General features: G+C 37.9%; 1 protein-coding gene across 1 annotated transcript in view; it reads left to right on the forward strand.

Annotated features, from left to right (window-relative positions):
• Positions 1-22,878: 22,878 nt before the first annotated feature.
• Positions 22,879-23,698, forward strand: part of CHST9 (carbohydrate sulfotransferase 9) — a 242,795-nt gene continuing 241,975 nt past the window's right edge. The window contains exon 1 of the mRNA XM_057527104.1: positions 22,879-23,085. The gene's annotated coding sequence lies outside the window, so the exon portion shown is untranslated. The remainder of the gene's footprint in view (positions 23,086-23,698) is intronic.

Consider the following 23,698-nt stretch of genomic DNA (forward strand, 5'->3'; position numbering starts at 1 on the left):
ACCTTCCAAAAGGATCCTTTTCAGGTGAAGGGAGAGAAGTGGTATTCTGTTCTTCTCTCCAGTAATGACTAGATAAAGTTGTTGTTTGAAAGCCTGGCAATTTAATGCAGATAGAAATAAAGCTATGTGGGAAAGGGACTAACATTTCTTGAGCACCTACTGTGTGTATCAGTACTCTCCTCACTTATCTTCTTTAGTCCTCCTAGACATTATTTCTAGTCTATAGTATAAATATTTTGAAGGTTAGAAGAGGGAGTTTACACACATCAGAAGTTATCACTTCACTGTCCAACTTCTAGTACCGATTGTCTTAATTTGCAGTCCTCCAGAAGCAAACCTTGAAATGAGGATGAGAGTGCATTTTAGAGTTCACTTAGGAAGTGATCTCAGGAAACTGGGAAAGGAGTGAAGGAGTGAAAGAGAAAAACGAAGGCAGAAAATAAAGGATGCTTTATCGAAGATGTCACCAGCTTCAGCAATATAGCTGAATTCCAGCGTAGAATTCACGCCTTGGTGTTCTATCTGAGGGGCTAGGGAGCTGGGATATTGACTCTGTAACCCTCTTCAGTGGTTGGCACAGGGCTGGTCCAGACACAGGGGAGGCATTTGTTCTCTAGCACTTCCGACCTGCCCCTTGATGAAGCAGAGCAGTGATACAGGCAGATGCTGGCAGCGGGAAGTTGGTGGCTCTCAGCGAAGCAGTGAAGCCTAAGGAGCTAGGAGTGGGCAGCAACAGCATCTTCCAGAGGTACCAGAATTTTCAAGGACCTGACTTAACCCAACACATCCTGGTCCCCTTGGAGGCTGGTGTGTATAAATTTTTTTACTTTTTATTTTAGAAGCTACTTATTTACTTTTTAAATATTAAATCTATCTACATGGTTCAAATATAAACTTAAAAAATTTAATTAGGGACACAGAGAAATGATTCCTCCCATTTCTCTCTTCAGATACCTATTTTCTAGCTCACTCCTTACAGGGTACCACTATTACTTCTTACATAGTTTCAAATATATTCTACCAGAGATTATATTAAATATAAATATATATTCTACCTCCCTCCTATTTGTACAAAAATGATAAAAATATGTATTTATATGTATTATATTTTTTTTTTTTTTTTTTAAAGTTTTACTTGATTTTATTTATTTATTTATTTATTTATTTATTTTTGGCTGTGTTGGGTCTTCGGTTCGTGCGAGGGCTTTCTCCAGTTGCGGCAAGCGGGGGCCACTCTTCATCGCGGTGCGGGGACCGCTCTTCATCGCGGTGCGCGGGCCTCTCTCCATCGCGGCCCCTCCCGTCGCGGGGCACAGGCTCCAGACGCGCAGGCTCAGCAATTGTGGCTCACGGGCCCAGCTGCTCCGTGGCATGTGGGATCTTCCCAGACCAGGGCTCGAACCCGTGTCCCCTGCATTAGCAGGCAGATTCTCAACCACTGCGCCACCAGGGAAGCCTGTATTATATTTTTAAATGATTATTATTTATAAATATACATTTAGATAATGATATTAAATATATATATAAATATATCATTATTCTCTATCAGGTTTTTTCTACCTAACAATATGGTGGTTATCTTTCCATATCAGTATATCAGCATATCAGCTGCATAGTAATCCAACAGCTAGTTGAAAAATAATGCATTTAAGTAGTTTACTAAGAATAGACAGTTTTCCATCATTTGTTATAACAAAGATTATTCTGGGAATAACTTTAAAGACAAGTCTTTTCGCATATATGAAAGTGTATCTACACGGGTGAGTGTATCTATAAAATGAATTTCTAGAGGTAGAATTGCTGTGTCAAAGACAGTAGGTATTTTCAACTTTGATAACTATTGCCAAATTGTGCTTCTAAGAGTTTTAGGGAATTAAAGCTCTCTAAATATTTGAAGGAACTTTCTATTATCCCTCCTTTCTGTAAGGAAATCTTAACTTCTTTAAATTGGTGGGACAGGTGAGTTAACACTTCTAGAAAATATCCTTAGTCTGTAAAATACTCTATGACATTTTAAAATTATCAGTGGCATTCTTTATGCTAAAGAACCATCCAAGGCAAAATTAAAATAATTTAGTTGCTACTGTGCATAAATATTTGACATGACCCTTGGGGGAAAAAAAAACATTCTATTTTTAGAGGATGAATATGGAAAAATTTGACATCTTTTTCTTAAAAACAAAAGTCCATTTTGGCATGTCTGTTCTGACAGATCATGTGTTAGTTTGGTGGGATAAAATCATCTGTGTGAATCCTCATGTTTTGAACAGCACCCATAATAAATACTGCAATTGGTAACAATTCTGAACAGACCCATTTCTTCATCAGGATTTGAGTTTAACAGCAACAATAACAAATCAGTTGCTATTTTGTTGCTGCCAAAGAGTTATTTTCCATAAACTTAAGCATTCCAGAGACTTTTCTTTATGATGCTGTTGACATCATTGTCAGAATCTATCAAAAAGCAGGTGGCAAAAGGAAACTTTTAACTGCATTTTCTTTGATTTAGGTGAGTCACCCTCACTAACCACTTCTTTCGGAAAAAGGAAATTAATTTTTTACACTCTCCTCAGACTGAAAAGATAGTCTATAGCATGCACACCAAAATCTTTCTCTTTCCACCTGCAAGACTGATTAATCTACAGCATAAAAAATGTAAATCTTTGGGGATCTTGTCACTTTTATGGTCTGTAGGAGATGAATTCAAGCAGGATTTCGATATTGCTTGGGCCTCTGGCCCCAAAATAATATAGCCGTGTCACCAGGGGAAAGTCTGAGGGAACAGGCTGTGCTATAATAGTTTACAGATTCATAAAAAGTATTGATCAAGCTTTGTCTCCTGTAGTTCTAAATAGAGTATTAAAAGGATTTTATCTTCCAGACTAGAGCAGCCCAATAATGCTAAGCATGGCAATGAACAAAAGCATGAAAATCAAATACAACCAACAAACACAAAAGCATCAGGCTTTATGTTTAACTCAACTACCATCAAGTTAATGGTGCAGTCATGTAAAGCTTCTCCTTCTAATTAAATAATTAGCCCTTTTCTGATGGACAGCTTTATGCTTGGCCACACTGGCTGTTTGTAAAAGCAGAGCTGACAGCCATGCCATGGCAGAATAATTTGTACAGCTTCAACAAAATTCCAAAAAGCTATCCGCCCACTTCCTTTCTGGTTAGAATCTCCTGTCCATTTCCCTAAATTTCTACTGGTGGATTGGGTAGTGAAATACTACTGACAACATCAACACGGCAATGGTGTTGACATTTCAACCTGGTTCCAATTCTCAAATTCAAAGATAAGACAATTCTGGACTCATATTTTCTGAAACAGTCTTTCAACAAAGCACAGTAACGTTTAATTTTTATTTAATTTTCTGAAATTGTAACTCTGGATTTTCTTCCCACAGGTAATGCAATGTAACTTTTGCCATTGACCCAGAAGTTCACTGCATTGCTAAGATTTTATTTCTCTTTGGTCAACTATCCTTTTAGTTTTAGAGGTTTTTGTAGATCTTCTCTTTGGGTGGGAAGAGATCCAGATTAGAATGCTAAAGTTCTCTCACGATTCTGAGACGAGAAAATTTCAGATATACGAGGGAGATATTTCAGATCAAATAATATTTGTACTATTATCAATGGATATAAATTCTGTAAATAAATTTATAGTGCTAGTTATTGCAAAAATACAGAAGTCTCTGATCCTCTTGATGTGGAAGAAAATAGAAAGACATCAGTCTACTTGCAAATATAACACCTAACACCTATTTACAAAGATGTGTTTCCTCACATGAAGATAGTCTTGCAGAATAGGGATGATTCTATAGTTTCTTCCTTCAGTAGGGATTGGTGAGTAGGGGAGGTCTGAGGTACTGGGAATTCTCTAGAAAAGGCACATCTCCTTATTGTTTTGTCAGTCAAAGACCTAAAGCCTAATTGCTAAAAATGTTATTTGCATTTTTGCAACACTTACTATTCAGTAGTGGTTAATGGGTATTTAAATGTTTCTCTGATTAAATTGGGAAAACAATCTTCATTATAAGTGAATTTCTGAAAGAGGCTTTTAACAGAGCATAGGGGCAGGTAGTGACAGCTTGTTTACCTCCGTAGATGACAGAGATGTCATTCTTTTCAATAGTCATTTTATGGTAGATTCAGGTTATAGTTTTTATTTTATTGTTGATGAAACCAGGCTTCTTCCTGGGTCCACATGAAAGACTAATTTCTAACTACATTGAACTCAGAGGTTATCTCTTATCCTGAAGAAATAAATTTGCCATCAAATAATGCATATAGTTTTAATGGAAAAATCAATATCACTTCAAGAAATAAATCCTTCATTCTTAAAGACATACTCTGAACTTCAGGTGAACAATGAATTAACAACATCCCTAACTTTACTAACATAAAAAATTACCATAAAGCTGCTTAAACAGTGCAATAATGTGGTGTACAGATTCCGTAGAAAAATTTTGCTGCTTTCAATAAAGTTTTTAATCATTTCTATGAAAGTAGCTACAGAAATGAATATTCTTGGAAAGATAGCTTTTGAGTTGTAGATTGTACACACACTATATAAGAAGACATATAACGTGGATTAAGTTTCCTTTGCTGTAAAATGAGAAAGTTAAGCTAGAGATTTTCCAAGATTCATCTAATTCTATGACTAGTCTCATCACAAGTACATTCGCTATTATGCTTTATGGTCCAGAGACCTGTCTTGGATATCTCAGAGGAGAAGGTGTAGCTGTGTTCCTACTTGCCTTTTGGCCTTCAGAGGCAAAATTAATATGGTCAAGATCAGACCACTAGCTCCATAGGGGAATCCATTGTTCCACTGGAAATCTGCCTTGAGGAGGTTCTGTATTTTCTCATATTTCAGGAAGACATCTGTCCAACGCACAGACGTGTAGAAATCCAGAGCCCTGGGCACACATTCTCAAACCAGGCTTCTGACTTTCAATATCCCTCCCTTGACTGGCAGTGAACATTCCTGGAGGGGAAGGTAGGGATTTATGCACAGTTTGTTGGCTGTCCATGGCTTCTTTTGAAATGTAATCACTAGCAGTGCACAGGGGAAAAAAATGCCCATCAATGGACATCAAGGGCTCCTAGAACATGTCCAAAACTAAAAGAAATGTGATCTCCTGCTTCCAGGAAGTACCATGAAGTGACAGCAGAAACTGCTAAAGGGCTAGTAGTTCCAACAACTTCTTTCCATCTGCTGAGCATTTTGATATGATAATTTATTCTACCTGCTTGGCTAAAATTTCTCTGGCTTAATAATTAGGAGTTGTTTAATTCTGTGGTTAGTTACTAATTTTATTACTCAAGTTTCTGAGAAGCACAGACCCTTTAGCCTGAGTTAGAAGTCACATCCTTTTCAAGGGATTTGGATTTCTCTGAAGGTTACTTATGGATGGAGAGTTCCTTTTGTTTCATCCAACATCCTGACTACTACATGCTAAGCCACTTATGGGAAATACATATCATTCTATGTGATTGCCCTCTCAGTAGCTGAAGCAAAGGCAAAAAGGGAAATATTTGATATGGTATTCATGTGTCTTTTTTGGTAATTATTATGATTTAATAGTAATTTTGACAGAAAGATTAATTTACTACTTTTTTTTTCTGGAATACTTTCTTTTTATAATAGACTAACTACAAACTGCTACAGATAACCTCTACCTGACCTGTAGCTTCTCCTTTTTACATTTCCAGGTGAATCACTCTTTTACTGTTTAGATTGGAAAATGGAGGAAACACAAAGATTTTTACTTTTAATTTGTTTCTTTTGCATCAGAAAATTAGTATTTGGTAGATACAGCAAATAAATAACAACAAAACAAAAACAATACATATATGTGAATATTAAACCTTAACAATCTAAAGTTACAGAAGATTACAATATAAAACCAAAACAATAATTTTAACAGAAGTTTGCAATTGTTTATTCTACTTAATAATTATAAAATATAACAATGCAAGACAAATAAATTTATTTAGAATGCAGAATGTACCACAGTGAAAATAGGGTCTTTTTCTTTTAGCACATAAAATATTCCCTTCCAAAAGTGCAAAAGAATTCTAACTTAGAAGAGTTGCATAGGGTAAATTGGAAGCTAAATAGTTTAAAATATTTCAGCTTATATAATCAGGAGGGAAAAGATCTACGGCTGAAGAATGATCAATAACATTCAATGGATCATCAAAATCCTGAGGCATTTGTTCTGATACTTTATATACATGCCAGCCTTTGTCAGTCAGCAAACTTTTGTCAATAAATAGATCGCAAGGAAAAACAGAAAGAGAGAGAGAATAACAAACCTTGGTTTTCTTTATTCATTCTACTTTCTGGCTTTACTCAGACTTCACTTTCATTGTTTCATAAAGGAAAATCCTTCCTTACCTTTCACCTGCCCTCACCTGTTCCATCTTTACATGACACATGGCACTCCTATGAATTGTCTTAAAATCCTGCAATCCTGCTTTGAAGTTAAAGAGAGACAGACAGAAAGAGATAAGGAGAGAGATTGATTTTCTAAGACACTGTATGGGAACTATATAGAGGAGTTTTAAATATTTGATATAGGGATAAATCATTTGAAGCAGTACATAAAGTATTGAAATAGGTGTTTTGTGTTTTGTTTTTATCCATCTTCTTACCTTTGAAAAGTTTTTCTTTCTCTCTCCAAAACTAAAAGCTTAATTGCATTGGAGAAGCTTATGAGAAAAATAATAGGAGAAATAAGTTTTTCCTTGGAAATGGCCTCATGATTCCCATTTACTATTAATAGCATAAAAGAATTTAGTTCCTTAAGGGAACAAGCCATGCCCGCCTATGTTTTTAGGATGGGTGTGGGATTTTTTTAATGCACCATTCAGAGAAACACATGTCACTTCTTTTAAGATGTAAAGGTGTTTTATGGTGTGTGCCTGAGCTCTAATAATATCCAAAGAATTCAAGACAAGTAGAATGTCAAGACAATAGGTAACTAATTAATTACTTTAGGTATTTCTTAGATGTCTACTCTGTGCTATATTAATATCTATAACAGCTCTCTCTGAGATAGTTAGCAAAGTTCTAATTTTCAGAGTAGAAAGCTAAACTTTATCTAATTTCACTCTTTCTAAGAAACCATGCCGCTTTCCTAAATAAGCAAAACTTCAGCGTATGCAGAGGGATAGGACAAAATATAGCCTATGCCAGACCCAAACAGGGAAAAGGCCTCCTTCATATGGCATTTTGCCATGAGGGCACTTAGATATCTGCCCTCTTTGAGGTGCTATGTCTCTAGTGTAAATGATGGCTAGCCTCCCTGAGGTCACATAGCATTACCTTGCAAGAGATACTTGCCGGAAATTTTATAAACGCATTAAAAGAAATTGCTGTTAGAAATTCAGTTCGCGCTATGGACCATATAATTTACTCTCCAACTAAACTAAACATAATATCAGAGCCAGATCTCAGAAGGCAATGGTAAGATGCCCCCGAAACATGGGAATAGGTTGTTAATATGTAGCTGAGGAGACAACTGATCCAGTATCCATAAGTGTATCTATCATTCATGACTAGGATTAATTGGTAAAAGAGGTTGCTGGAGCTTAATCAATGATATTAATCCATTATTAAAAAAAAAAGGATGAGTCAGTAGAAGGAGGTTGTGTGCCTAGAATTCAGGAGGAAATTATAGTGGTGATAGATGAGGCAAGGGGAAAAGAGAAAGTCTGAAAATTTGTATCCCAGTCTTCAATAATGGCCCAGGAAAGAGGGCATCGTGATAAACCCGAGTCCATGATTCAGGCTATTTGTCAGGTGGATGTCTTTTTGATAAATCAACTCTCACAGTATGGTCCTACACTAGCCACAGGGAGAGTGGCTAAATAAACCACTTGGCTTCTTTCCATAGTTACCAAACAACCGCCTGAAAATAATATGAATTACTTCATATGCTTTCCTAGCTTTCAGTCTTATTCTGTCTGGGCAGCTATATTTCTTGTTGAAAAGAAATACAGTTACATTTGAGTTTTTACAGGCACACTGTCTTATCAACTCTGGAGGCTTGAAAGAAAATAAAATTTCTGGGTGTAAGCTCAGGACTAATATAACTATGATGGTCATTTCAAATAATGCCATTCTGAAAGGTGCAGTCTGACTTTATATGTCTGGTATATAAAGTATGATATATATATTTTCAGACCAACATTGTTCTTCCCCACCTATACCTTATGTGTCTTTGAAGCTCAGCCATCAGTCTACACCACATACCATCAGTCTATACCTCCCTCTATCCCTTCTCATCGTTGCCTCCTCCTGATCTTCCAGAAATTTGGTGTTCAGCTGATAGCCTTCCTTTCAACCATACATTCTGCTGCAGGCTGCCGAAATGCTCTTTGGATAAGAACGAGGCAAAACTAATGATCCAGGCTCAGTTTAAGGTACAGAAGAACTTTGCTTAAAAGAAAAATGTAACCAAGCAGTACAAAAATTGTACGTCAGAAATATAGATGAGATGCTTTGGCTACCTGATGGAGAGCCAGGAACCTGCCTTAGGTTTGCTGGTCTGGGGGCTGCAAGGCTGGAGCAAAGAAGACACCAGCACTCGCTCTACATCCATGGAAGACGTGGGGACTGTGTGTTCTAGTTCCCAATGTTTCAGCAGGACGGCTGTGGCGTGGCTTGCCAGTCCATCCATCCAACAGCCACTTCATTTCTAAATTGTGAGAAATAAAAGTACAGTCTGAGATTCCCCTACGGTTCCTGCTTTAGTCTTAGCCAGAGAGCATCCATTCAGGTGAGTGTAGGCTGAGCTCCTCTTACTGCAGTTGTAGCCTGAGTTGGGAAGAATGTAGCTCTATTGGCACCTCCAGGGTTGAACTGATATAACACCAATGTGTCCCAATTTTCCCTTTTTCCAAAAGTTAATACAATACATAAGGACATTGAAGTACCAACTAAACACCCTTAATATTGAGAATTAAATAGAAATTTACTCATCCAAAGCTGGAAAACGGCACATATTACCCACAATGCGATTGCCAATCATGCTGCCTGAAGAATGGGATCACATAAGTGGTAAAAACAAACAAACAAACCTTCTCTGATTCACCTTATTAAAATGCCAGTTTTGATGGCCATTCAACTATTTCATATCTGGCCATTTGCTGTGCAAATTTTCAGTCCATCTGCTGTTTGTGGTAAGCAGAATTCTAAAACAGCTCACAAGATTCCTAGCCCCTGATATACACACACCATGTCCCAGTTATTTTTGAAACACTAATTGAGGTAATGCTGAGAAAGGGATTTTGCAGATATAATTAGTTCCAAAATGAGTTGACAATCAGATAAAAAGATTATCTAGGTGGGCCTGACCTAATTTCATGAGCTCTTTAAATGTGACTCCAGAGGTCAGATAGAGAGAGAAGGAGAAGTCACAGGGATTTGAAATGCAATAAGAAATCAACATGGAAGAGATTCTCTGATGCTGTCTTTAGAGATTAAGGGACCACACGTAGAAATGTGTGTATCCTTTAGGAACCAACAGTGGCCCCCAGTTGAGAGCCAGCAAGGAAATGGGGATCTCAGCCCACAGGGAACTGAATTCTGCCAATGGAAGTGGAACCTGAGCTCCAGATGAGAATGAAGCCAGGCCAACACCTTGATGTCAGCCTAGGGGACACTGAGCCCGAGAACCGGATGAGCCAGGTTCAGACTTCTGACCTACAGAACTGTAAGCTGATAAATGGGTATAGTACCAAGCTGGTAAATTTGTGGTAATTTGTTACACAGCCATAGAATATGGTTGAACTATTTTTTGCCTACCAATTTATCATGCAGATTGTATAGTTTGCCTTTCAGTTTACTTTTTAAAGCTATTGCCAGGAATTGAGTTCAGAACTGAATTCTACACGTGGAAGACGGTGGTAGAGTGAGAATGTAAGGAGCATATCTGAGTCCACAGTATTTCCATATAAGACCTTATAGCTCTTATAATGATTCTCGAGGACTTCATTTTTAAAGGCAAGAGAAATCATGACCTAGTCTTTTCTGCAAAAATAAAATATAAACCAAGTTTTTAATTTATTAAATATGTAAAAGCTTTCTCTGAAAGCTTTGGTAAAATGATTAGTTCATCATATAACTAGTCCATTGGTTCTAAATATTTGGCCTATTTATATTTAACAATTTTTTAAGCTGTATATTTCCTTTTCTAAAATATATAATACATTAACTGTAATTCTGTACTATATGTATATTTGGAGTTAAACTTAACCATATAAGAAGTGGTCAGTGGAATGTTAATTTAGCACATAATATTATTTATTGTTGAAACTATTCAATTCAGTGGGGAATATATATATATACTTTTTTTTTTTTGGCCATGCTGCGCAGCTTGCAGGATCTTAATTCCCCAACCAGGGATCGAACCTGGGCTCCCTTTGATGCAAGCATGGAGTCCTAACCACTGGACCACCAGGGAATTGTTTCTGGGGAATATTTTAGATACTAATGTAGATGAAGGCATATATAAGGAAAAACTGATATTACCAAGAATTAAGACAGTAATGAGCTAGTACTCCCAGGATATAACCATTGATGGCATAAATCTTCATGGATTTAAAAAAAATGAAAAAAATAAAGTCAAGAAAAATAAATGGTTTCTTCTACTAGTGTATGGAAAAAATAAATGTTAGTCACCAGTGTATTATGATAGTAAAAAATAGAAGGATAATGCATCAAGGACACAACACGTTATCCACTGATTAAACCCCTTTAGGGACAAATAAACACACAAAAATGACCAGAATAAACTCTGAGAGAGAAAAAAATGTGGATGAAAACATAGTAACTACCTGCAAACATTTGTACATTAAACTGGAAATGGAGCTGTTTATCACTCCATGCCAGCTACAACTGAAAGATTATAGGAATTTACAAAGGATCATTTTAATTTAATCTTATGTAAGTCCTCAGTAGATCAACTGTTCTCTTTGGGATTTGAGGAACTTAATGATATAGATTTGCTTAGGCTGAATACCTTTATAATCCTAGTCAAATTAAGTGGTTTTTAGAAGTCTTTACTGCTGTCATATCTTAAACATCTCTAAAAATGTTATTTCTCTAAACACATTCTTTCTATTAAAAAATATTTTTGAGGATCTTTTGTGTTTCTAATAACTCTTTTAGATATTTCTGGAACTAGGGCAATTTTTTTCAAGTCACCAAGGTGATAATCAGTGCAAAAACTTAGAAGTTTAGTAAATAATATCCTAAAAAAAAAAAGATGTATTTCTTTGTACCAAGCACTGCTATCACTATCATTATCAAAAGAGAATGCAGTATCTTACTCATAGTTCAATGCATACTGGACTGCCTGAAAAATAGATAAAGGAAAACATATTTATGTGCTAAGGATCATAAAGATGGCATTTGCAAGAAATTTTCACTTGTATTACAAGTGTGAAGAACTGTTAAGTTCATTACTGGAGTACCATACCAACTATAAGGGGTTATTGTGAATTATTAATTTTTTTACGTTGTTATGTGATTTTATTCTTGCTTAAGACTAGCATTATAAAGCAAAGTTGCAAACATATAATGGAAATCTATTATCACTAAAGGTAAATTATTTTTAAAAGACAGATGATTAATTCACCCAGCAGATATTTATTTGGGGCCAACTAATTGACAGGCCCCATTCAAATCACTATAAAAACTACAACGTCAGTCTTCCATGAACTTTCTAACAATGGTGGTTTCAGCGATAACCAAAAGCTTGACTGAAATTCCTGAAAGGTTATGACAAGTTTAAAGTTCAACTTTTGTTGACAAGCTGAGCTATGTATATTCTGAAGTTCAGTCTGATGTAGCACTACCTGCATCGCACTGGCAAGTTTCCTGTAGATTACATGTCTCCCTTTTCCTACTTTCCCCCGTTCCCACTGCTAAGGCATTTGTTCAGGCCACTCCCACCTCTTGCCTAGATTAGTGCAATGGTCCCCTCCAGCCTTGAGCATTTTGCACCCTCTACGAGCGTGCGCTTTCTGAGGTGTTATTCCCTTGCTTATTACCTCATTCTCCCCATTGCTTGTGGAATAAAGTTCAGATTCTTTAAAACAACACACAAGACCCCTGCTAACATTTGCCACCTCACATTCCTCACTCCACTGAGCTGCTTTCTGCTCTGCAAACACACCATGCTCTTTCTCGGCCCTGGACATCCTCCGATACACTTTCTTGTGACAAAAAAGTCCCCCTTTCCTCATTCCCCCTCTTTGTTCCCAATCCTACTCTCCAAATATGAATTTAGTTACCACTTCTGGAACTTTCCTTGATGCTCCCTGACCACTCTCCCAAGGTTAGGTGACCCTCCAGTCTTCTTCTCTAGCATTTCTTCCTAACACGGCTGCTTCCCTTTGCTCTCCCCCAGCAGACATTCGGTTCCTAGAGACCCTGCGCTGTCACATCCCCTACACCAAACATGGTGCCAGGACCACAGCAGACACCCAATAAAGATGTTTAATGTGAGAAATAAACGACTGAATCAAATCGTCAGGGTGGACTCTGCTTTCTTATCTGCTAAATAATGTGATCGAACTGAGAATAGATTTATCCTTTGGGAGCTAAGTCTGTCTAGGTACAGAGGAATCCAGGTAGGATGGCATACTAATGGGGTACATTGAGGAGAGTTTAATAAGCGGATGATTTACAAAGGTGTGGACAGCTTATAAGAAAATCATCCAGGAAGACAGTAGAGCCTCAGGGCTAGTGAAGAGGATTGAAGAGGTATGGAAATATCACCTTTAGGCCTAGAAAGGAGAAGGGATGGAATGGTCCTAGGGTCCAGAGGGTAGAGGGTTTGGTTGTGACCTTTGGAAGAATATTTTAGTGCCCCCTTGACAACCTGGGAGGGGGGGAGCTGAGGGTATAAGGCTCTTCTCCTCTCTTGCCTCTTCCTCTCTGACCTGCGCCTGCATCTCACTGGCAGAACCCAGCCGGAAGCCAGAGGACAAGGAGATCTGAAGATGTGGTCCATACAAGCCTGCCCTCTGACACTGGGCAGGATGGGGAGGTGACATTTGGATGTGGAGGGGCAAACAGAAAATACACACCACAGTGATCTAATACTCCAAGAGTTGGCAAAAAATAACAACGTTTAAACCGTGACTCGAGACAGTGAACTATTAGGTGGGCAAAATTCTGCCAGATGGGAATAATTAGTAAATTACTGTAATTAGTAAATTTCAAATTAGTGATTAAATAAATAATAAAAATTATTTAATAATCTGACCTTATAATGTAAAGGTTAAAGTGGCTTTGCTCCATATACTGCTTTTCCATGATGCATGTTTCTAACCTTTTCATTCCTGATCCAAACACCACATGGTAAGATAATTCTATCACTCTCTTGACGTCTTCCTTGAAACCATTGCTATGCCCTTGCATTATGGAAAAACGGGGGTCTCTAGGTATCGCAGACTTTATTTAAATTGGTACAAGAAACTAGAGATGTTGAAAAGGGCAGTTCAAAGGGGCAGACTATGGGATTCTGCAAGTTTATATTGCATGAAAGTTGTGAGGTTCAAAGTTGAGTGGGGCTTAGTGAGGTTCAATCTGCATAAATAAAATTTTTATTATCTTTTCTTTTAATTTTCAGATTTCTTACCCTCTGTTATGGGCTGAATTATATCCTCCCCAAAACCTATAGGTTGAAGTCCTACCCTCAGGACTTCAGAATGTGACTATATTTGCAGGTAGGGTCTTTAAAGAGGTAATTAAGTTAAAATGAGGTCATTAGGGTGAGCCTTAATCCAATACGACTGGTGGTTCTTTTAAGAGACTATTAGGACACAGGTACGGAGGGAAGACGATGGGAAGACATATGCAGAAGACGGCCACCTACAAGCCAAGGAGAGAGGCCTTAGGAGCAACCAACCTTGCCAAACCTTGATCTTGGACTCCTAGCCTCCAGAACTGTGAGACACTACATATCAGTTGTTTAAGCCAGCCAGCCTCTGGTACTTTGTTAAGGCAGCTCTAACAGCGCCCCCTCACCCCTCAGGCCACCATCACATCTCTTGCAATTTTAAGCTGACAAATTTCCTGCATAACTCTAAGATTCATTTTCTCCCATGAATTATGCCACCTCAGGGTTTTGGACAGCCCACAATTTTATAACATGATTAAAGCAACAGCAAAATGGTGAAAAAAGATCTCAAATACCAGGAACACAGCCAACGTTCTTCAGGCCATGAGCTAGGGCCTGCTGTTTCCTGTCATTAGAGGGTCTGTGGGATCCAGTTCGTGGGTGTGCAGCTCCAGCTGGGTACTTTTCTTTAACAAATAGTAAAACCAAGCAAGTCTCAGAGTTGCTATTTTTCAAGATGTAAAAGCCCAAAGAGGTCCACAATTTCAGTGGGAATGCCAATGATAACGGTTGAAAGAGACCTGGAGAAATCTTCCCTTTTCAGATCACTTTAGCCAAATCAAAGATCCATTCATAATCATATGCAAAACCTCACCAGAATTAATTGTAGGATTGATCCTAAATTTAACTATACACCTATATGGTGGTTTATGATTTTTGTTAAAGATGTAAGCTAGACACAAAAATAATTGACTTGCTATATTGTGTGTGTGTGTATGTGTGTGTGTCTCTGACATAAAGGGTTCTCATGTTATGATTAATAAACTATTTCCACACACCTAAAGGTAGGCCCACATAGAGAACATTCTTCAAGGAGAAATTATTCTATTATTCTATTTTAAAAGATGTTTCAGTCCTTGAAACAATAATACAACCTCTGTGTTAATTCGAACTATTGTTTACTTACATCCACTATTAAGAAATACAAATCTGACTATTCTTAAAACCATTCGGCAGGTTCCCACCACACATAAAAGAAAGTGTGAAGGCCTTATCATGTCCACAAGCTCTCCATGAACTGAGCCCTTTGATTTTTAGCCTTAGCTTATGAGGATTCATCCTGCCATCCACAGCCCATTTGCCTTTCTTTGTGTTCCCTAAATACACCAAACTCTTTCCCATCCCAGAGCTTTTGCACATTCTGATCCTTCTGTCCAGAAAACTGTTCCCAAGGGTTTTGACTTAATTTGCTCCTTCTCATCTTTGAGGACTCAGCTCACATATCACCTTCTTTCTTGAACTTCTACCTCAGTGTCCTTTTCCCCCTATTAACTATCATATAACCCTTGTTATTTCCTTCATAGAAACTTTCAGTCTTACACATCATGTTTATTTATTTTGTGTATTAGTATCCTCTTCTCACTAGAGTGTAACTGGCATAAAGGCAGAGATCTTATTTTTCTTGTTTACATGCCTATCCAAAGAGGCAGCTGGGGACAAGGGAGTTGCTCAATAAATATCTGATAAATAAACAGACAAAAGCTATGGTTTCCAAATACACATGTGTGTAATATTATATGATCCTTGATGCTGTCAATCTCAGCCCATTTTCTTTAAAATATTTTTCAGTGTTTAAAATTTTGAAGACAGCTTAAATAATGCTAGATTACTTGGTCTTTTCTATAAATCTTATTTTAAGTTTAACCTGATTCTGTCAATAGATAAATCATGCTTGCCTATAGTATGCCAGGCACTATACTTGGCACTTAATATGACCATGTAGTTTTCCTTCCAATTCTCTTTCCATTTTTCAGAATTCTCGGAGATTATGAAGCTATCAGAGATTATGAATGATCAGAACAACTTATAAGAATCTTCCCAAAATTTGCTGACCCTCAACACTTTTGCCTATAAATTGGAGACAGTCAATACCAAGCCTCCACACCTCTAATTCTGTTGGTATTGTAGTTCTGTTTTCATTACCTTATGCTCCTAGCACCTCTTTATATTTATACAGCGGATAAAAGTCATCAATGATGATGCCACATCCTAATTAATCCTCTATTTTATTTTCCTGCAGACAAGAAATATACAGCAGGAAAGAGATGGTTTGAGGAAAAGCATTTTTTCTCATGCAGGTACAATTTAACTTTTAAAACGAATGTTTAAAAGAGGCCAGTTTAATCTGCTGAAGAGACAGGCTACCTAAGGTAGGTAATGGTACCTATAAATATTTACTAGTTCTTTCCATCAACAGACATGTTTTCTAAATATTCAAGAAAAGTAGGAAGGAATAACAAACACTGGGCTTCTCCTTTCCTCCCTAATGATGCTTTTTTTCATCGCGTATAAGATCATTTCTTGGCTGCTCTCTGCTCATCCCACAGGCTCTAGCTATTCTGTGTTCACCATCTATGATAAGTCATTTCGATTAAAAGTAATACCATTTTATTGCATTTAATCCAAAGGGTGATTTAAAAATTTATTCATAGCAAGGGAGTGCCTGTCAAACATTATTTTTACACATCAATTCCTGGTCTTTACCACATTTACAATAAAGTCGTCAAACTGAGCCATATTTGTTTCTATATCTTCCTGTAAAGTCTTTGCCCTCCTTCCTGCTTTTTTGTCACCTTGAAACACATTTCACTTTTCTCTCCCGTGAAAGACTCCGGTCAGCTTGAAAAACAGATATGGGCGAACGCCTACGCTGGGGAAGAAGATACTGGCACATTTAACCCAGAGGTAGAGACAGTGTTCCAAGGATAGTATACTGGTATTTTACTCCTTTGCTGTTAGTGGTGGTTGAAAAAAAAATAATAGGATAGTTTTATAGTTTCTGGACATGTGTATCATGTATAAGTGATTTAGTACTTCCTGAAGTGCAGTCAAATATGTCTGAAAGATGCAGATTGAACACCTCTGTGCAGATTTGTTAAATAGTCCTTCCGATCAAAATGAAAAATAAACCATAAACATGTATCAGATATGATGTTAAAGCTTCTAAAAGGTGTCACTCGACACTGAAAAATTACATGGAATCAATAAGTATACTACAGACTTTGTGCATGGAGAATTTTTCAAAATATTATTGGTGTTTTGAAATTAAGAATTAAAGTGCTCAGCAAAGTGGCTAGAACATAGAATGTGAGCCAAGAGGAGAGAGAAAAGATGATGCAGGTAAGAGATTCTGACGTAAGAGTGATATCATATCGCTCGGGTATTTTTAATATTCTAACAATTAACTCATCAGTGCTTAAATCTATAATTCTCCATGAACTTAAATTTGACAACTTTTTGAGGGAGTTGCAAAAAGTCACATTCTTTCTTGGAAAGTTTATTCTTGGATGTTCCCATGTGTTAAGAAATATGTTGAAAGATGGATTTAAGCAAGAGACCATATCCAGAACTTGTTTACTTTTACCTTAGTACTAAGGTTCAAGTTACTTTCAAAATTATAAGCCAGAAATAGTGTCCTTTCTTCCACTAGAATAAGGCAGTCTTTCAAGTTTTAAATCCCCCTGTCATTAGCTCTCACAAAGACAAAAGCAAGAAAATAAATATCTAGTCAATATTAACTTCTTTCTTCTCCTCTTTTCTAAGTACTTTGAGAAAAAAATTTAATTGCTTTTTTAACACAAGCGAAAAAAAGACTTTTAAATATACCAAATATCCAAATAGTGTTAACAATAATTATGTGCTGACATAAGGTGAGATGTAAATAACTAACTAAATCACATGAGTTTAATGATACTAAGCTGAACTGGTTCTGTTTTCAGCTATTTTGAGTATCAACCGCAGAAAATAATATTTGCAATACATATGCTACATTTTATGAGTCTACCAGATATAAGATTTCTTGAATTTTACACTAATTTTTCATTATATTCATTAGTTTTCAAAAATCACTATTTATCTTCATTTTTACAAAAATCCTCTTGTTAACAGTATTCATTTTGAATGAACAGTCGACAAGAAGTCCTCAAAAAAAGCTAGGACAGTCACCACATTCTGTGTCCCTCAGGGCTGAAATGATATTAGATTTAGTGAGGCGAACCGTATATCACAAAATACTCCCAGCACTGGACAAGGAAATATTTCATTGCATGGGAGGGGTGGATTTAGAATTACTCTCTGCCCTCAAATGCCATATTTTATCTTAGGATACATCATTGACATACTCTCTTGATTTCATCAAATCTCTTAAGAGTTTGCTTTCTTTCTTCAAATACAAACTCACACACACATACGCACACACATCATTTAATAGATATCATTCAAAGCTATTTCAATTTTGCCTTTTTTTAAACTCTCAGCGAGTCTTTCTTTGTTTTTTCCTATAGGCTTAGCATTTCTAAATTTAATGATATGTGATTTGAATTCATTAGTTATCACCTTATTAAAAGGGATCGTATCTCATTAATTTTCGTATCCAAGGCACCAACACAGAGTACCCACATTGACTAGACAGCCATGCTTGGTGAATTAATTAGCAAAATATTTGTCAAAGAAGGCTCCATCACTAACCCACTTCTAGACGCTGTTGAAACTTACAGTACAGAAGGCCCCTCATCAATTCAGGGCGCTGCAAATGATTTTTTATTTTGACTTAGGGTCTTGAAGTCATCTTCAGGATCACTTCATATCTTAACGGACCATATCAAAAACTGAACCCATTTCAGGAAATAAAAATGTATGTGTCCAAATATTGGTTTAGAGGAAAGTATTGCATTTTTCCAGTAAGTTGTTCACATAGAATTTTCCCTATTCCAACCACTTATCAAAAATCATCAAAGCTGTAAAATAGAATTTCTTTATACAGAGGCACATTTATAATTCCACATGTTGTATGTTTCCAATTTAGGTTTTTCTCCATATAAACACTGTCTTATAAAATTTTTATAAAATTTCATTGCTTAAGACTTAAAAGTGACTATTTGGAAAGGTTTTGTTTTTGTTATTTTTTAAAGGAAATTCATACTCTCTTAGTCTAAAAAATTATAGACATAACTCCCTAGTGACTTTGACTTTCCTAAAATAACTGCGAGCTGTGCTTATTCAACCAATCAATATATATTTATTGACTTGTTCTATTTACCAAGACTATTAGGTTCTGACTATTCTAATTTATTTGACCTTGAATCATTGCTTTACTTGGGCAGCAGATAAATAATAATAATGGTAACACATCTTGTTTCATTTTTGTTTATAATTATCTTTTAGTTTTTCTGTTTGACCAATACTGTCTTGTTCTCTATTTTAAAGTTTTTAATTCTTTAGGGATCGTAGTTCTTCCTCATTTACCATTAATCCTGTGTTTTTTCCCATCATGCATTTTTTCCTTTTTCTTTTTCAATATTCTTCTGGACACTTAATTTGTGCTTTAGTTATATAAATCTGGTCCTTGATAATTTTTCTTAATTTTTGAAGAAAATAATTTCTTCCCTAAAAAAGTGTTAAAGACAGAGCTCACAGAGCCAAATCTTTTTTATTTTCCCATCTCTCAATAATTTTGGGCAAACTCAAATCGCAAACTTTGCTTTACAGTGCTGGGTATAGCGGGAAGTAAATAAATCATTATGATTCCAGACTCCTCCTAGTCTGTAAAGTTTTAATGCTTTGTCTTTGTCCTATTTATCCCTAATATTAAAATGATAAGATGTTTTCTTCTGAAATTTCAGAGAGTAAGTGCTACTTTGTACAATACCACATCCTGCATCCTGTAGATCAACGTTGGATAACCAGTACCACATTCCTCTAGGGTGTTCTCATTTTTGTTCTGAATTTCTTCTACTGAAGAAAAGCCAACCCCAGGCTTTTATTTTCTGATTAGAGTTCACTTTGGATGTCACTATGCAGATCCATTGATATGTGAAGCTGAATAATCATTGGAATAGCTTGATCAAAATAAATGATCTTGATGAGACATCAGGGAAGTTTTGAAATTGGAAGGATCATCAGGGACCATCCATTCCCATGACTTCATGCACTACAGGTGATAAAACTGAGCCCAGAGAGAAAAGACTAGCCCAACTTCATGGAAGCAAATCCAGTTCTCCAGTACTCTTTCCATTTCATCTCACTAGACTAAGCTTTTTAAAAACGGTTTTCAACCTCTTTTTCCTTAAGAATTACTTTTATTCCCCTCCCCCAACCCGAACAGTCTGGATAAAGTGGTTTCTATCATCTATTACAAGAGTCCTGCCATTCTCCCCTCTGGTTCAGTGGGGTAGCTTGTGTTCCCTTGATCGTGAATCAGCATAAATGATGTTCTTTGATTATTTTTCTTGTTTTACTCCTGTTCTGCAGAATAAGAGCAAGAAAAGTTAAAGAGAAATTACAATAGCTTCTGGCCTATCCTCTGTTGACTCATGTAAAAATACTTCTTTCCAGGTAAATATATCTCTGCTTTCTCTCAACAAAACAGCTGGAGCTATAAATAAGATGATTTAGAGGTATTTGTAACCCCCATATGGCCTTGTACATTGTGCTTAATACATTTCAGCTGAATTATTATTTTGGCTATTTATTAAGCCAAGTCATCATTTGAAACTGCATGGCTAAAGAAAAGCACAAGCTCAAAAATAGCAAGAACTATCCCATAATAGTGTTGTACTTGTACCTTAAAGTAGCTTTTTTTGTGCATAGAGACACCGGAAAAATATCCTTCCCTACTATTTTCCTACTCCTCTACCCCATCCTCCTTACACACAGCTTTCATAAACTATGAGCCCCTCACTTGGCTCATTCTTTATATTAATAGTTACACTATTTTCAAAGCCAGGTTTGCATTTCTTATACTTAATCCAATGATATCTGCACTGTGTGTGTTTCACAAATAAACTTATGAATGATGAAGTCCTCTCTCTACAAAGGCAATCTTGTCAACGAACGTACCTTGGGATTTGATGCAGAAACTTCTTCTATGACTATAATTGTTACCAACCTACACATTAAAGGATCAGTGATCCGTAAGCTTCATACTTGCCCAGAAACAATCGATAGTTAAGCACTTTAAGAAATTCAAAGAACTAAACAAAATTAATGGACTGGAGAGTTTAGAAACATGCTGTGAACCAATGTTTTAGAAATAATGCACTACGTAAAAATTAAACTAGTTTAACTACAAAATTTAAGAAGGTGCTATTTTCACTTATCCATGTAACTCTCATACCATGCCATAACCATGTAATCAAATGCCATGAGAAGATACATCTTATACCGATGCTTTGCATGCTTTTTAAGGTGATTCTTTGATCCTTTATTCATCAGTGTTGAAAATTCACAAAATTCAATTTCCTTAGTCATTAAAATATTTTTAATGGGTTTGGACAGAGATTTAGGAATGGAAGGCAGTTCACAGTTCGAAGTGTTTGATTTGCTATAATAGACAAATGAAATAGATTCTAAAGACTGGAAAATTCCACAATGGACGGCAATGTCTAGAAGCACATCAATCAGGCAAATTCCATGAGAACTGACCTGACCGTGCCCAGTTTCCCCCATGAGCTACAAAAACTTTAAGAATTTAGAAACAACAGAGTTATTATGATATTCTTGCTTGACTCCTTTATTTTACCAATGAGAAGGTAGAGGCCACAAAAGTTGTATGACTTGAAGTAGCCAAGAAGTAGAGTCCAGGTCTCCTGACCCCGGCTGGGATTTATTCACTGCTCAAGTGTAATAGATGGTTACAACCCCAAGAGCTCATAGAACATGGAATGACACCCATGGGACGAAACCAAAAATGACTAAGTTAAATTGGTTAATTCATTCAATAAGCACTCATCAATTTCCAGTTAAATATAGCTCAGGGACACTACCTTGTTTCTTTAAAACTCAACAGCGGAAAAAGAGGTTCATTCTAGTGGTGAATAAGGCCTTCAATGCAGTATCCGAGTTAAGCGTTAATAACAAACCAGCAGACATACAAATTAAGATAAAACTTGTAACAAAAATCAGGCTGTGTTTAAAAGAAACCAGAATCAGGCGAACAAGTCCTATAATAGTATTTCTTCACAGAACCAAAGTTTACTACCACCAGATGTGTTCTTCCTAACCCACTTGTAAGAATAAGACCTACTGAAAACGTAGAAGGTTGATAACATCTCCGTTTGAAAAAATATATACTCTAATATAGCAATGAGGTATGTTTAGACACTTACTACTTTTTAAAAAATTAGTTTTTCTTTGTTAATGCATAGAAACTACCTGAATGCAAAGTAAGCAATCAAGGGTTATGCTAATTTTGTTTGCCCTAGTTTGGTTAAATTGTTGCTAGCATAATATTTGGAACTAATGTTTAGATTTCAACGAAGTTTCCTTTAACGATAAGAAAAAAAAAAATCCGTCCTGACCTTGGTCTGCCAACTTCAGCTTGCTGGATTTTGAAATGTGTGGCCTGAGAGAGCTACAAGGTCTTGGATTGTTGTACAGGGCTTTTTTAGGAAGTCTTTGCCTTACACAAACCTGCTACCAAACTCGCCTGTGGTGCATATATCCTTACTGGAATTTACTGACCTATTATTTCATATATAGATAGAGATATAGGTATAGATATAGATCTATCTATATAATAATATATATAAATAATAGATAAATCTGTAAAGCAAAAGAAATTCTAAGACTTTGGAGACAATGCTTGCTTGTCACGACCTACTAACCTATAGATTTGTCCTTCAGGTGTTTCTAGAACACTTGGGAAAGAATCTGAGACAGGGCAGAGGTGAAGAAGAGAAGGTGACTTAGGAGACAAACGCCGGAGATCACCACTTCTTGGACCAGGAGTGGGTGGCACCAGAGCCCTAGGCTGGGAGGGAGGGCGAGTGGCCAGCAGAGGTAAGGCCAGAGAGTGACAGCCAGAGAGCGACAAAGGCGGAGACGGGGAGGCCGGCGGGCGGGCGCGCGGCTCGGGGGAGTGAGGGGTTGGTGAGGGAACCGGGGGGCGGAGCCGCGGGGCGGGGCGGCGGCGGGAGCGGGAGCGGGAGCGGCCGGGAGCCCAGGCGGCGACGCAGCCCCAGTCGGGCGGACGGGCGAGGGCGAGCGCCGGGCTCAGCGGCGCTCCAGCTCCGGCACCGCGCTCCTGCCCACCGCGCGGCCCGCGGCGGGCGGAGTCCGCGAGAGTTTGCCCCGGAGCTCGGGGAAGTTTCCCGCCGAAGCTCCGCTCCCGTGAAAGCAGTCCCTGCCGGCACCCTCCGCTCCCCTAGCCGCTCGCCAGGTAACCGCCGGGGGTCGGGGCGTGGGGGAGGGGTCCGGGATTGGAGGGGCCGAGATTGCGGGGGCGCCGCTTGCACCCTCGGTAGGAGAGGGGTCTGGGTGGGCGGGGAAGCGCACCCTCACCTTTCCAGGTACTCCACCTCTGATGACTGCAGAAGGCATCTTTCTTCTCTTTCTACCCTAATCCCCTCCCCCCCCCATTTGAACCCACTCCCGTTCACTTAATTGATTGTGCTGAGGGGAAAGGGGGTCCGGGAGATGGAGGGGGTGCGAAGACTTGGAGAGGGGCGGCGGAGGAGGACGGGTGCCTGAACTCGGGAGCTACCTGTGCTGGATTCCTGAGCCCCGGCAGGGCGGGGCACCCTGCACCCCAGGGTTCTGGTGCTAGCCCCCACTCGGGGCAAGCCAGCTGAGGTTGGAAAGAAGACACCAGGAGGAACGGTCTTGAGTTTCTCATGGCGGTTTATCCGGTCCTCCAGCGTGTTTGGCAGAAAGATGAGCATCTCTGCTGTGATGCCCCTTTTTGCATCGGTCCCAAACTCCGAGACCTCGCAGAGGCTCTTGCTGAGGCTGCGGGCCATGTGGGAGGGAAGTGCGGAGACTCGGAGCCCAGG

The sequence above is a fragment of the Balaenoptera acutorostrata genome, chromosome 13 (assembly GCF_949987535.1).
Source record: "Balaenoptera acutorostrata chromosome 13, mBalAcu1.1, whole genome shotgun sequence".
Lineage (NCBI taxonomy): Eukaryota > Metazoa > Chordata > Mammalia > Artiodactyla > Balaenopteridae > Balaenoptera > Balaenoptera acutorostrata.